The following is an 11,239-nucleotide window of genomic DNA, read 5'->3' as shown; positions in this document are numbered from 1 at the left end:
TTTATCAAGTCCTCTCTCTCAAAGGGGAAAGGGGGACACTTGTCCCAAGGCTACCCTTGTTGATTCAAATGCCTCCTACTTGTGATTGGCTAGGCCTGGAGGGGTCTAATGAGCTTCAAGCAAGAGCTACAAGGGAGGGTCGACCCAAGCAAGCTAGGGGGTTGCTTAGGGGGTATAATCACCCACATACACTCACAAACACTCTCATTGTGTGTTATGCAAAGTGCAAGATCTCTATCTCCTTCTCCAAGCTCCTTGAGAAGTTGAGAGCCTACACCAACACTCTTGCCTATGGAGTGCAAATCCAACCAAGAGCCATGCTTCAATGCTTGAGCTTGCCATCTTCTCCATCTTCATTACTATGCTACTATGTATGCTAGCAAGAAGAGTTATGATAAGTGAGGAACTAATTCTTTCTCCTATGAAATGCTTCTTCTTCCTCTTTCCTACCCTCATTCCCTGCTAGGTCTCTCCACCTTCGAAGGTGTTTGAGGTCTTGGGACTGAGGCTTGGGATAGTTAAAGCTTTCTTCAAGTTTATGTTATGCTTGTGATGCATGAAGCTTTCCATCTTCATTGCATCACCTAGGTCATAAGGAACACAAAGATTGTATTGTAACAAGTCTCTCTTAATGGGAGTAATAATAATACAAATGCCTATTGGAGGGGGGACCGGCTCCACATAAATCCGGTCCTCAACTGTTTTCATGTTCTCTAAATTCTCTCTCTTGCAAAAGTATTGTTCATGCCAAGTTGACTAATTGCTATGATTATGTTGCTATCTTCAATAATGTTCACCCGCTTTGCTCACAAAGTCATTTTTCAAAAGTACTCTCATTAATTTCCGCTACTATCAAGTTAAATATGCCAATTCCATTACATGTTTGAAAATTGATTCGAGAAGCCACCATAGTACGGTATATAACCGCGGATATGGTGCGTGGCCTTTGGGAGTTGACATACTCCGCCATCTCTTCAATTAAGCCCGCACAAAATTGTTGCTTTTGTTGGGTGCAGCTAGGGTGGATGAAGCCGCAGTAGGGCCATGGCATTGTGAGAAAGAGCAGCAGAACGATAAAAGAGAGACAGAGATCTTGACACAGCTTGAAAAACAACACTAAAGCCTTTACATATAGCTTTAGGCATGCAAACTACCCATGCAAACTAGGAATTGAACTACATGCTTTAAAGGGGTAATTCCCATGGGCTTGGAAACCCAACAATCCCCCCCTCAAGCCTGAACTAGACAGACCACTCTCATGATAGCTCGAGTTTTTTGTATACTCGTCAACCGTGAGTTTTAGGTTCTCTCACAACCAAGGATTTCTGGTGTATCCATAACCTGGTGCTATGATAGTAGAACCCCCATTGAATAAATAGGGTGAAGGTAAAAAGCTTTCGTGACCTTGGCCATGTAGGGAATGATTTCCGATGTCCTCCCCTCTTGTATTCTCTAGGAGAATAGCCATAGATTTTGTTGAAAGAGGAGGAAGGTGAAGAAGAAGGAGAAGTGGGTGACCTTTCCTAGCCCTTTTCTTCCTTTGTTTCCTCTCTTCCCTTTTGGATTGACGAGGAGAAGGACTATGTATTGATCTTTTCCTCTTGGGAAGAGTGGGCGATTGTCTAGATCGTCGTCTTCATGGAGCCCTCATGGAGCCACATCTTCAGAGGAACTTAAACATTCATTGCTTTCTTGCTCTTTGGACTCCTCCTCTCGAATGGGAGAGTGTCTTCTTTTGGGGGTCTCTTCAAGAGGCCTCCTAAGCTCTCTCTCCTCTTGAAGAGGAAGGAAAATTCCATAAGCATGAAGTTGTTGAGTAACTTCGACTTGCAAAGTAGGGTTGCCCATAGCTTCCTGCAACCTAGTGACGAGATAATTCACAAACATGGGAGAATTAGCACCTTCATGTGCAAAATCAAAGCTGTCAATGTTCATTCTACTCTCTTGATTATTGTCAGCCATGTTAACAAAATTTATGTATGTACTTAGTGTATGCTTTGGCAATCCAAACCTTAGTTGCCACTCCTCTTAGCCTTTGAAAATCGGCTCTTAAGTATCTACACCCACGACTCGAAGTGGTTAATTATAGAGAGTAGAGGAGTAGGTCTAACATAGCAGAGTACCGAGGGCTAGCTCCTTTTGGACTTCTTATGGCTCAATAATGGTAAAGCCGTAGGCAAGTCTAAAAAGACTCCATTATTAAGTCCAAAGCTCCCGAGGTGTGCACCATATCCCACATAGTGGGCTCAACAAAATCGATATTAGATCCTAGTTCTATTTACCCTAATATAATTAACAACATCAACCATACATAGGCTACTTAAGGACCTCTCTTCTTAAGCAAGAAAAGAGAAACCAAATGCTCTGATACCAATGTAATGCAATTGGACTATTTAACTTGAGAGTAGCAGAAATTAATGAGGGTACTTTTGAGAAATGACTTTATGAGCATAGAGGGTGAGCATAATTGAAGATAGCAACATAATCATAGCAATTAGCTAACTTGGCATGAACAATACTTTTGCAAGAGAGAGAATTTAGATAACATGACAATAGTTGAGGACCGGATTTATGTGGAGATGGTCCCCCCTCCAATAGGCATTTGTATTATTATTACTCCCATTAAGAGACACTTGTTACAATAAAATCTTTGTGTTCCTTGTGACCTAGGTGATGCAATGAAGATGGAAAGCTTCATGCATCACAAGCATAACATAAACTTGAAGAAAGCTCTAACTATCCCAAGCCTCAGTTCCAAGACCTCAAACACCTTCGAAGGTGGAGAGAGCTAGCAAGGAATGAGGGTAGGGAAGAGGAAGAAGAAACATTTCATAGGATAAAGAATTAGTTCCTCACTTATCATAACTCTTCTTGCTAGCATACATAATAGCATGGTAATGAAGATGGAGAAGATGGCAAGCTCAAGCATTGAAGCATGGCTCTTGGTTGTATTTGCACTCCATAGCCAAGAGTGTTGGTGTAGGCTCTCAACTTTTCAAGGAGCTTGGAGAAGGAGATGGAGCTCATTTCACTTTGCATAGCACACAATGAGAGTGTTTGTGAGTGTATGTGGGTGAGTATACCCCCTAAGCAACCCCCTACCTGTTGGGTATGCAAGCCCACTTGTCTGGTATCTAGATCATGGGAATTACCCCTATAGCATGCATGTAACATGAGTCCTTAGTGGAGATTGCATGAGTAGAAGGAATGGTTAATATCACTTCTCAAAAGCTATTTATGTAAAGACATTTTAATGAAATTGCAAGTAGCGTGTTGTTTTTTGTTGTGTGTTGAACTTTTCTTTCTCTCCCTTCCTCGACTACTGCACCACAACATGCTTCCATAGCCCAAGGCCCCAACAACTGGTATCAAAGCCCTACCCAACCCGACCTCGGATCTCGACAAAGCTACCCGAGTAGAGCCGCTTACAGAAGAAGCAAGCATGGCATCGACCTGCAGCAAACAAAACACAACGCCATCAACCTGTGCGCCCTGACCTTTTGGTGATTTTTCGACACCTCAACAACCCCTGAATCGGCCTGTATAGCCCGCCTTGAGCATGCCTGTGGCCTTCGACAGTCTGCGCCATTGCTGGTGTTACATAGTTTTGTTTTGATTGATTTTCACACTAAAAAAATTAAGTGTCCACCCATTAAGTCTCTAAGTAGGGGATCCACCATAGCCACAGTTCCCGAATTTGGTGCTCGTCGGTGCTCACAGTAGATAAGCCAGGTGCTTTTGGAGGCTTATGTTCAAGGTGAAGCTGCTATAAATGAGTATTGAATAAATGCAGTTGCAGCCACCTTGTTAAAGCGGTCCTAAAGGTTTAAACCAAGAATTTTCCGACCATGACCAACAGAGTAACATCAACCCGTTGATAGACTTGGCTCAAACCCTCAGAATATCACCACCTTTCAAAACATTACAAGCTTCTAAAGCCTTCAACATGGCGGTGAAAGTCGACAAATATAACGGGACCGGTTTCCACACTTGGCAGATCAAAGTTAAAGGTTATCTGATACGAAAAAACCTATGGAACATGGTCAAACCTCTTGCACCCGATTCGCTGAAGCAGGCACTACACCTGTAGTAACTCGAGCCCTCTCTGCCGAGCAACAGAGGAAAGACAAACAAGCTTTCTGTATCACTCTAACTTCCTTAGAAGATGACTTTATTCATTATTTGGATGATATTGATTCTTCAAGTGCTGCCTAGATAGAGTTAGAGAAGCTTTTCGGTGCCAAAGCTAAGTATTCCAAAATGAGTTTAAAAATGGAATTATATTCTATTTGCATGCATGGAGATGAAAATAATTGCAGCTTTAGCTAATAGAGTGAAGAGCATCAAAACAAAACTAGTTTATGTTGAAGCCCCTGTGCCAGATGAAGACCTTATAACCATTTTTCTGAATAGCCTCCCTACAGAATTTTGTCAAATTGTCACTATTTTTAAAGGAGAAGGATCCTCTGCCTTCTTTGGATGGTATTGTTAACTCATTGTAGGAAGAAGAGAAATGAGTACCACGAATCAGTTCTTTCGTACCAACTGCATATGTAGCCCGTGGTTGCACTTCAACTGCCAATTCCACCAAGTCTACTACTAGCACTAGACCTTGTGCTATATGTGGACGCATCAATCATCAAATCAAGGATTGTTTCAACAAAAATCCTTGCACCCATTGTGGAAAGACTAATCATCCGTCGGACAAATTCTTTAAGAAGAACATGCAACATATCAATATGGTTGAAGGTGATGAAGACGATGCAGCAACAATGCTTTTCGTAGACAGTGATTCCTGTAGTTTTTTTTTCTTTAGTCTATCTTTATGTTTCCATTATGTCATTTATTTCTCAATAATTGTATGGGTTATAGACAGTGCCACATAAAAGTGGTAAGACCACCCTTTTGTTGTTTGGTCGAGTTTTGGTCTGTCTCACACTGATGGTTGTTTGAGTGAAGTACACATACACACACATGCTATAGTCAAAGGGGGGACTTCTACTCATGGTTTCAGGTGAATGAACTCTGCCATGGTCTGTGTCTGTCTCGAGTCCATTGTCAGTGGTTTGGGCTTGAGGGGGGGGGGGGGGGTTGTTGGGTATGCAAGCCCACTTGTCCGATGTCTAGCTCATGGGAATTACCCCTATATCATGCAGGTAACATGAGTCCTTAGTGGAGATTTCATGAGTAAAAGGAATGGTTAATATCACTTCTCAAAAGCTATATATGTAAAGACATTTTAATGAAATTGCAAGTAGCGTGTTCTTTTTTGCTGTGTGTCGAACTCTCTCTCTCTCTCTCTCTCTCTCTCTCTACCTTCCTCGACTGCTACACCACAACATGCTTCCATAGCCCAAGGCCCTAGCACTAGCTTGCTTGGGTCGACCCCCCCCTTGTAGCTCTTGCTTGAAGCTCATTGGACCCCTCGAGGCCTAGCCAATCACAAGCAGGAGGCATTACAAGAAACAAGGGTAGCCTTGGGACAAGTTTCCCCCTTTCCCCTTTGAGAGAGAGGACTTGATAAATGCAAATAAATTAAATAAATCTCCTAAATTATCATTGGACCCCTTGGGTGACCAACCAATAGGCTTCAGGCACACAATGAGTGCAACATGAGGAGGAACTTGACAAGTGTCCCTTTTGCTTTTTTTGTACCATGCATGCCTTGTGTGAGTGTGTGGGTGTTCTCTCTCATCCCCCCCTCTTGTAGGGCTTGCCCCCTCCTTGTAGGGATTGAATCTTGACCTTTTGACACCTCAAGCCCCTCATGCTTAGGCCCAGCTCCCACCACAATCTTGGCCCTTAAGCACTTTAAGCTTGGGCTGGGTTCTCACCTCAAGTGCAACCCTAGTATCTCAAGCATGACAAGCACCTCAAGGACCTCACTCATCAAGCACCTCATGCATCTTAAGCTTCTCAATCTTGGGCCGGGTTCCCACCTCAAGCTCAGTCCTAGCTTACCTAAGGTCAAAGGACTTTTACAGTAACTATTGGTCTTCAATGAAGCTAACCCTAAGGTCTTATGCTCCATTGGTTAGCCTTGCTCTTTGATAGACCATCTGTCATTTGGGCCCCTTTATCATTGGCCCGGTGTTGATATAGATCTATAAGCACATCTCAGTATCTTAACCCTTGTTCTCGTTTATTCTCCCACATTAAGTGATCAGTTTATTATGAGGAAATCATTTGGGTTGGTTAGATAATAGTTTTTATGAAAAAATAGGGGCTAAGCGAAACTCTAAGCCCACGGAAAACAAGGGTTCCAATGAGCCTAAGGGGAAGACAATGTCCAAAAGTCTCTTAAGAGCAACTCTTGAGCGTTATCGCAAGGATAACCACTGTTTCAAGTGCAACAAACAAGGGCATGCGTACCGTGCTTTTCCCCAAAAGAACAACCGCCATGAGCCTCCTTGAGCTACCTTGGTCGAAATCCAAGAAGAGGAAGCTCACCACAAAGGATCTCCTCTATACCATGCTTGGGGAAAGGTAAGAGAACATGATGATTTTATTCTCTTTGATTCTGGTTCTACTCACAATTTCATATCCACAGAGTTGGCCACCAAGCTAGACATCCAAGCCTATGAGATGGGAGATGTCCTACCTGCAGATGGTTCTTTCAAGGGGCAAGAAGCTTCAGTCACTCCCTTAATTGGGAAATTGAGGCTCCATGTCCAAAGCTATGTGGACAAAGAGGGCTTCTTTATCTCTCCTCTCAAGCATGAGGATGTAATCCTAGGGGAACCATGGTTTGATCGCATGGCTGCCACCTTAGGTTCAGGGAAAAAGATATGTACATAGATGCTAAGGAAATGGGTAACAGCATACCCATTGTACATATGCAAGCTTTCAATAAGTCAATAAAGAGCTCTATTTCCGTGTACATGATTTTTGTTAAAGATTCTCAAAATGAACCTAATGCTTTAACAAAAGAAAATATAAACACTCACAAGGAATTAGAGTTATCCAATTTTCTCAAGGGGTTTCAAGATGTCTTTATTGACCACATCCCTTGTGAACTAGCTACTAAACGAGGCAATGATGACCATGCACTTGAAATCCTTCCAGGAAATTCACTGCCTAATAAACCTCCTTATAGAGTTTCTCAAGCTCAAAAAGAGGAGATTATGCGGCAAGTGCATGAGTTAGTTGAGAAGGGCATGGTTAGGCCTAGCTCAATCATCTCCATTTTGTTCACCCGTGCTATTGGTGCAAAAGAAAGACGGCACATATAGTATATGTGTCGACTACAAAGAACTAAATAGGATCACTATCAAGAATAGGTCCCATTCCACGGGTAGAAAACCTATTTGTTAAGCTACAACAGTCCACCTACTTCAGTAGGATTGACCTAAAAAGTGGCTACCATCAAATAAGGATAGTTGATCAAGATATTGTAAAGACCGCATTTTGCATTATGTTTTGTCTTTATGTATGAAATGCTAGAGTGTTGTTAAGGACAAATAAATTGCACTTTGATGAAATTTATTAATCAAGAGTTTTGGTCTTATGAATGAGTTAGCTATGACTAAGGTTAAAACAACTACTCTAGTACTAGTTAAGCTAAGAAGATTATCTAAATGCAAGATTCCCTAATTGTGCTTTTCAGCTTTGATTAGCCAACTAGCTCTCACAACAAACAAAAGCTTGAAATTTTAATTGTAAAATAATTTCTTTTTTTTCTTTTTTCTTTTAATTTGGTTGACAATCATTTGACGTCTGTGCTTATTTTGCATGTCCGAGGCTTTTTTCTTCTTAAGGAAAAGCGCCCACAATGGGAACCTCTAGGGCTCTAGTACCATAGACAATACATGTGAGTGAAGCACCAAATCAAGCTAGGATTTCTCTTCCAGCGAAGATTTTTCATTTGTGGCACTTATGTTTTTTTCTGCCATTTCCTTGGTATTCTCAGTAGTGTCTTTTTTTGTTTAAGTGAGCAAGCTTCTCTATGCGTAAAATATTCCTAAGGTTCCAAACACTCCGATAATTTTATCAACTAGGACTAGTGGTCAAGTAAATGAGTTAACCTAAAGTCACAGTCTCCTAATCTCAAGGCTCATTTATAAGATTAAACTCTAGTTCAATCAACTTAAGCAAAGACAAATTTATACATCTATAATGGCATATAGCAAACATAACTTTTGCACTCAAACGAACCATGAAAAACCACAATTAGCAATTATACATATCCATTAGCATGAATCATGGAAAGTAGTACACTTGGAGGTATGGAGTTTCTCCTTTTGTTGAAGCAGATGTCCTCAGCCATGTGGATGGAAATCCATATGAGTCCTGTTGGAATTAGGGTTGCAGAGAAACACACACAGCTTGGAGAAGACGAAGGAAGCTCAAGGCACACAATAGAGAGTGTGTTACTTAGTGTGCAATGGAAAGATGGATAGCCCTAGAGTGATGGGCGTATATACAATGCACGGGGGAAAAAACCTCCTAAAGAGGGAAAAAATGCCCCGGCGGTCCTAGTGTGTTCACACACATCACTACCACATGTATATGGTAACAAATCCCCCCTGGAGTGATGCGGTGAACGAGAGTTGGCACATGAGTAAAGGGAAGTGCCATGCCCTGAGGACAGGATCAGTCCACAAAGGGGAGTAAGCCCAAAGCTTTGCGGAAAGCTTCAAGCTTCTCACGAGACAATGCCTTTGTGAAAAGATCTGCAAGGTTGTCCTGTGTTGGCACATAAGCCAAGCTGATCTCTCCTGCTGAGAGCCTCTCCCTGACATAGTGGTAATGCACCTCAATGTGCTTTGTGCGAGCATGAAAAACTGGGTTCCTCGCAACTGCCAATGCGCTCTGACATCAGTGTAGATAGTGTTGGCAGTGTCCTGTCCAACACCCAAGTCAGCCATAAGGCGTCTGAGCCATACACACTCAACCGTAGCTGTGAAGACTGCCCTGTACTCAGCCTCACAACTCGAAGTGGCCACAGTAGGTTGCTTCTTGCTCAACCATGATATACATGAACTGCCAAGCATGAAACAAAAACCACTTGTGGACACTCGCGTGTCAAAACAACCAGCCTAATCTGAGTCCGAAAAAGCATGTAAGTCTGGCGGCAATGATCCCCCCTTGGGATAAAACAAGCCAAGATGTAAAGTGCCACTAAGGTAGCGGAAAATCCTCTTGACAGCCTGCCAATGCTTAGACCCTGGGCTATGCATAAATCTGTTGACCTGCGAGACTGCAAACTGAATATCTGGCCTCGTGTTGCATACATAAATGAGGTAGCCAACAGCAGTTTGGTAAAGAGTGACATCAGCAGGATCGCCAGCATCATGTAGACTCAACTTCAAACCTGTTTCCATGGGAGTGGCAATAGGTTTGCAATCCTCAAGTCCAAACTTACATAGCAATGTCTCTATGTAACTTTTCTGACACAAGGCAATACCACCATCACACTGCTTAAATTGTATACCCAAGTAATGATGCAACAGCCCCAAGTCTTTCATCTTGAAAGTAGCATTCAAATCAGCCTTAAATTCAGCAATATGTCTCTCATTTGGTCCAGTGATCAGCAAATCATCAACATTAAGAACCACAATGAGAAATACATCATCCTCACGCTTTACATACAATGTGCTTTCTGTTGGACTGTTTGAAAAATTGGACTTTTAGTGTTTGTAGGTTTTAAAAAAGGTCAAAACAATGATTTTTTGATATGCATATATGTTGGGGAAAATTTTTAAGTAAAAAATAAGTAAAAATATTTTTTTTGAAAAAAAATCAAAATTTGGCTCTTAGTGACCCACGTTTTTGTTGATGTGGCCACACCTCTTTACTCCCTTCACTTTCAAAAAGCTAGAGAGAGAAGGTGACCTCCTAGGTCCACATCCTACATGTGTCTAAAAAAGGCGCTAGAAAAGCCTACTCAAAACTAGCTTCTTGAATGCCCTTGTTCCCTTAACCCTATACAACATTAGCCTTAATCCCTAAAAATTAGGATTCCTTACAAGGCCCATGCAAGGTCTATATTTCTCCTAATGTTATTTCTTCTTCATTATCCTCTTGGCAAGCATGTTAATCAAGAACCGCGCTATGCGTGGATACTCATCTTGTGCAAAAGAATAAGCATGTGCCACTGGAGAAACATTTGCTACTAGGTAGGGATCACTAGTTATCCATAGATGTATCAACCATTTTAACTCATCAAAATTTCTATCACGTGGAAGTCTCTCTACCAAATCCCATTCGCAAGAAAGTACAGGGTAGTAGATGTGAAACACTTGAGAAAAATAAAAAGGGTACCTTTCATAAAAAATAGAAGCGCAAGCCCCTGGTGAACTAGACATCTCTAAGAATACAGATAGATTTGATTAGGTCTTTAAAACATAAGAGTTGTTTTGTGTGCTACTTGATCATGTGACATGGTGAATTTGGACTTATGTGTAGGATCTGATAGGGTGCCCTCTCGTTGCTAGTGGCTCTTGCTCTTTTACTATTTGTTATTCTTTTAATTTTTATTTTTGTTTGTTTGTGAGAACTAGTATAAGGCTATGTATATATAGTCTCTCAATTGCAGAGTTCAAATGTCAGGGAAGAAAATTTAAGAGGATGGGGATCCAAAATATTGAGGCGAGCGAGGACTCCCCCCTTCCTTGGGTAGGTCGGGGGTTTCTAATCACCGAGCAAAAAAACTAAGCGAAGACAAATTGGAGCAAATTGATACAATAGCAACAATGGTGAAAGAAAAAATTATGCCATGCACATTACTTTCACTACACAAATCTAGCACTCCATCGACAAAAAATGAGATTTTAGAACCAATATGAAAATTGAATACTCGAGGCACAAGCAATCTCTTCATACTTGAGATATATACAATTCAATTCCATGTGGCATACCTCCTCTCAAAATAGGTTGTAAAAAATTGGCAAGCTCCATTTTACTAATTACCAAAATTTCAAGTCAAAACTTCTCGTCTCGCTTAAGTTCGTTGGCAGCTTGTGCAACATTGGCTTCTAAGCTACCTCTTGATTCTTTGGGCCCTCCTAATTGCGAATTTAAGGATAAAATAAATCTTTGAGAGGTGCCTTGCAGCACCTCCAAATTGCTGCATTATCTAATCATTTTGCTTTTGGAACCACTTTCCTCGAGACAATTTCTTGCCTAACGAGTCTATTGTGAGATCAATAGACAAAAACAATACGATCGAAAGTCAAATGCAAGTTATTTTACATAGGAAAGGCCCAAGTCTCAAGTGCATTGGCCCGTTGGATGCAAA

The sequence above is a fragment of the Adiantum capillus-veneris genome, chromosome 17, assembly GCF_014529385.1.
Source record: "Adiantum capillus-veneris isolate H3 chromosome 17, ASM1452938v2, whole genome shotgun sequence".
NCBI classification, from domain to species: Eukaryota; Viridiplantae; Streptophyta; class Polypodiopsida; order Polypodiales; family Pteridaceae; genus Adiantum; species Adiantum capillus-veneris.
This window is presented reverse-complemented; position numbering follows the sequence as displayed.